The sequence below is a fragment of the Silene latifolia genome, chromosome 11 (genome assembly GCF_048544455.1).
Source record: "Silene latifolia isolate original U9 population chromosome 11, ASM4854445v1, whole genome shotgun sequence".
Classification (NCBI taxonomy): Eukaryota; Viridiplantae; Streptophyta; class Magnoliopsida; order Caryophyllales; family Caryophyllaceae; genus Silene; species Silene latifolia.
In genome coordinates this window covers 42,035,878-42,040,722 of record NC_133536.1, presented here as the reverse complement: position 1 = coordinate 42,040,722, position 4,845 = coordinate 42,035,878, and the positions used below count along the sequence as shown (strand labels likewise).

Here is a 4,845-nt window from a genome sequence, read left to right as displayed (position 1 = left end):
GCTAACCTTTTGTTCCGTTGTTTTAATTATGAATTCTTCTGTTTATTTCATCAATCTTATTATTGTTATCATTCTTAGTACGAGTAGCTAAATTATTCGTGCTAGGATGTAGGGGAATTATAGTGTAGGCGGCGTAGAATGAATACAGCCTGAATCGCGAGTCAGTCGATCGACTGACATACTTGGTCGATCGACTGACCACGTGAGGTTTACCCTCGTTTTAATTGATTTAAATGCTGTGTTTGACGAATCGAATGCATGCGACTAGTTGAGTGCTTAATATTTGACTGACCCATTAGATCGAAAGATAAGGACAGTTGTTAGATCACCAATTAAAACGACTAAAGTTTAGATTATAAATCACTTTTCAGGACGAGAGTCAGTATTAGTGATATTAGGGACTTATAGCGAGATCGAAAGATGCTATCTGTTAAGAGTGGACCGAGAGGACCTCTTGTTTCCCGCCTCATGTGTTTGATTTAGACCTGTTTAATATGCTGCCGCCGAAACTATAGTGAACCGACCATCCTAGTACCCCTTCTTTTATCTGTTTTAACTGTTTATTTAGTTTATTGTCTTTATTTGCTATTAGTATAGACCAAATCAAATCAACCCTCACTTTCGTTACCTTAGACTAAATTAGACAATTAGAAATTACATTCGCCTCCTTGTGGTTCGACCCTGTTACCACTAGCCTAGGTTAGTTTTAATAGGAAATTATAAATCTTATTTCTGGTACCTACAACGACGGGTATCAAATTTTGGCGCCGTTGCCGGGGAGGCAATTGTTCTAATTTTTATTGTTTTTATTTAGTCTTTCTTTAGTTTAAGGGACTTCCGTTCCTTAAACTTTTCTTATATTCTTTTTGTAGTTTCTTCTTATGCGCAGGTCACAGGGTGGTGAACTAGTACCATTCAATCCTGAGATCGAGAAATCCTTGCGCGATTTGAGACGATCACAAAGGGTATTACCGACAGAGGAAGAGCTGAGTACTCTGTCAAGTTACTACGAGAACGCTCTGCGTTCAAGAAGATCCACCTATATCTCCCGCCTCTACTTCTTCAGTGAGACAGTCACTTCTCCGAAATTCCAGTCATGGTGAAGAAGCAACTATTGCTAGTCACTCGAGCCGACAGTGCGAACCTCTACAAAGGATTCGAACTACCTGGGGAGGCGAGAAAATTCGAGCCGAAGCCTTCCTATATTAACCTGGTTGAGAGAAACCAGTTCGGGGGAGCTGCAAATGAAGATGCAGCCAAGCATATAGAGATTTTTATTGATTATTGCTGCTCTATACCCCCGCCGACCGGTGTGACCCAAGACCGGATCAAGGAGACCATGTTCATTTTCTCCCTTCGTGATCTTTGTAAGGGAGTGGTATAGAGATGCGGATCGAGCCGCTCATGGGATCACCGATCGGAATTCATTGGCCTTGGCATTCTACAAGAAATACTTCTCTGCCTCAAAGACAAATGCCATTAGAGCTCAGATCACGAGCTTTAAACGGGGACCTGATGAGAACTTTCATGAAGCATGGGTCCGTTTCAAGAAATTGGTGCGAACCATACCGCACCATGGGTTCGAAAAATGGAGTCTTTGCAATCGTTCTATAATGGGTCGTATGACGATCGAGGGTTATTTTGGATGTCGACCAATGGCCGATTTCTTGAGAATATGGGAGAGACTAAGGGGTGGAAGATCATTGATGACTTAGCCACCCATAAAGTTGAATATGGGAATTCGAAGCAATCAAAGGAGAGTGCTGAATCTTCCTCTGTTCTTTCGCACTAGAGGCTCTCACCGCAAGGTTTGACAAATATGAGTTGGGAGGAGCTTCTAAAGGAGGGATGTACCATGTTAATCTTTGTTTGAGACGGTGCTTTCGTCAGTAGAAGATGTGGAGCCGAGGGGCATGTCTCGGAAAATTGTTCTGTCCCCTTTGAGTCTTGCGCGCCTTTCAACATTATAGGCAGAAAAACACGTACTATGAGCCGAATGTCCACCCCAACTTGAGGTGGAGTAGCCAGAATGTCCCGAATCCGACTCAACCTCCCAACAAGAAGAAGAAGCAAGCCTATGTGCCTCCACATAAGCACCATATCAAAAGCCTCCGTATGTTCCTCAAAGCAACAACAATCCCAAAATTCCGAGTTCACCGAGTTGAAGAACTTATTGCTGAAGGAGTCCCAAGCTAGAGAGGCCGGGATGAAGATGCTAGAGAGCCAAATTGCTCAATTGGCTAGCAAGAATACCACTCGAGCTCCGGGACACTTACCGACTCAAACCGACCAAAAGGAGACCCTTAATGCCATCACGTTGAGGAGTGGGTCCACCCTGGAGGGGCCTGCTATGGTCGAGGATGATGCTGCAAAAGATGAGGCGAAACCGAGTCAAAACAAAGCTGGAACGAGCAAAGGAAAGAAAAAGGCGTCTACCAGGTATATCAGTCGATCGACTGACATACCTGGTCGATCGACTGAAGTGCGAGTTACAGAAGCTTCTGGTCCTGTTCAACTCAGTCGATCGACTGACATCACTGGTCGATCGACTGAGATCGCTGCTGATAGTGAGAAATTTCGTCCTCCAATGCCCAATAATTTGAGAGACCACTTATTTCGGGGTACGACAACTCCGAAAGTATTGGGGCAGGACCCGAGTGCTAATGGGTCCGTCCCGATTCCGAAGTTCGACCCAATGTCGGTCAATGGCTCACATTTGAGACGGTCTGAAGAGGGTTCAAGCTTCAATAAAGAGAAGGTGGTGGACTTCCAGCCTAAGTCCACGGATGCCGGCATGCGTGATTTAGAGGAAAGGGCTAAGCTGCTTCTTACAGCCCCGTATCCAGAGAGACTAGTGCCGACAAAGGAATAGGTATCTTTCAGTAAATTTGAAAATGTTGTTCGTAGTCTTAACGTACAAGTGCCTTTCCTTGAGTTAGTGAATCAAGTGCCCGCTTATATGAAGTTCATGAAACAACTCTTGTCTAAGAAAAAGTCACTTGAAAATGTGCATACTGTCGCATTAACCAAAGAGTCATGCTCTTATTTGTCTCCCACTGCACCTCACAAGCTAGAAGACCCGGGTAGTTTTTCTGTTCCTTGTAATATAGGTACCTTCTCTATTGAGAAGGCATTATGTGACTTAGGAGCTAGTATAAGTGTAATGCCCTTGAGTCTTGCTAGGAAGCTCAAATTGACTAGGTTCGCAGTGACAGACATGACAGTACAGATGGCTGACCGATCTGCGGTCCGTTCAATAGGAGTCTTAGAGGACATCCCCGTGCAAATAGGGAAGTTCTTCTTCCCTGTTGACTTTGTCGTACTTGACATGCCTGAGGATGCCCATATTCCCATTATTTTGGGTAGGCCATTTCTGCACACTGCTGGTGCAGTCATAGATGTTGGTTCAGGTACCTTGACTTTTAAAGTAGGGAAGCATTCTATTGTCTTTGCCCAACCTGCTAAGAAGAAGGACCCCATGTGGCCTATGACTTGCAATACGGTTTCTAAAAAGAAATCTTACTTTCTGCTTCCTGATATGCCTATCTCTAGTCCCATTCCTGTTGTAACCCCTCCGCCCCAGATTGGGAGCAAATTGGAGGAAGATTTGTCTATTTCTGATATTGCAGGAGCTGGTTTGGGGAAGGAAGAGCTGCAAGTTACTCCAGCTGCGAAGAAGCCAATCATTTCACGAGGCGGTCTTGGTTGCCTTAGCTATGGCACTGATGAGGAAGTTGATGACGAGCCGGTCAATGTAAGGGAGTCCGACTTGGACTTTGATGAGCAAGAAGAGGTCATTGACTGGGGAGATGATGAAGCTGTTGATCCGTTGAGCCATACGGACGTGGAAGTTAAGAAGGGTGCAGCTGAGAAGATAAGCACCGTTGAGGCTACCTCTAGTAGCCAGAAGCCGACCAAGTGGGCCATTCTGTGCCGTTCTTGATCAACTACTAGTTGATCACATGTTTTACAAACATTTTATTTGCTTTTGTTAGACACTTTTTATTGCTTTTGTGTGCGAAAGACTTCGCATTTTATTTTGCTTGCTTACGATTTTATACGCTTTCGACTTTACTTTGGGTTTTGCGCAATTTTGGGCGCGTATTATTGTGCATTTACAGGTTTTTAGACCTCATTAGCTCAAGTAATTGAGCAAATACGAAGAAATCTAAAGTACAACCGTATTTTCAGTCGATCGACTGGGCTATATAGTCGATCGACTGGTCTGCAGTTTCCAGGAGCTACTGTTCCTTTCACCTCGGCCGATCGACTGAGTGATGTGGTCGATCGACCGACCGCATCATTGCACACTGTTTACGACCTCTCTCCTGCTATGTTTGGTCGATTTGCGGAATTAAGGGAGTTTTCTACTCCACTTTATCTTCCGTCACTATTTTTTTCTTCCATTTTTCTCAATTTTGCACATAACACCGCTTCATCATTGCTTTCTCGATTTTATGCGTGGTACTTTACTTGTCTTTTCAGGTACTTAATAGTAGCACTGCTGGCTACTGAAACCTCCTAGCTCACGCTGGTTTGGGGAGGTTTCCTTTGCAGCGCTTAAAGTCTTGTGAGTTTCTAAGTCTTTACTTCATGTTTTATTTATTTAATTTTTTTTCGCAAATTCCCGTTTCTCTTTTCTTCATTACATGATTTTGCACAATGGGGACATTGTGCGATTTGGTTTGGGGAAGGGTTTTGCGTCGCATATCATTTGCTTGCATTCACGTTTACATTCTGTTTTGCATTGTTTATTTCATTTTATATATGTATACCAAAAATTCAAAAAAAAAAAAAATTGAAAAATTGAAAAATTTCAAAAAATTGAATGTTTATTTTAGCATA

The 4,845-nt window shown here is 43.3% G+C and overlaps 1 non-coding gene across 1 annotated transcript; it reads right to left on the bottom strand.

The window, feature by feature from the left end:
* Nucleotides 1-1,475: 1,475 nt before the first annotated feature.
* On the bottom strand, nucleotides 1,476-1,582 carry LOC141616094 (small nucleolar RNA R71). The gene has a single exon (XR_012530467.1). It is a non-coding gene; the product is annotated as a small nucleolar RNA R71 (small nucleolar RNA).
* Between the last annotated feature and the right edge of the window lie 3,263 nt (nucleotides 1,583-4,845).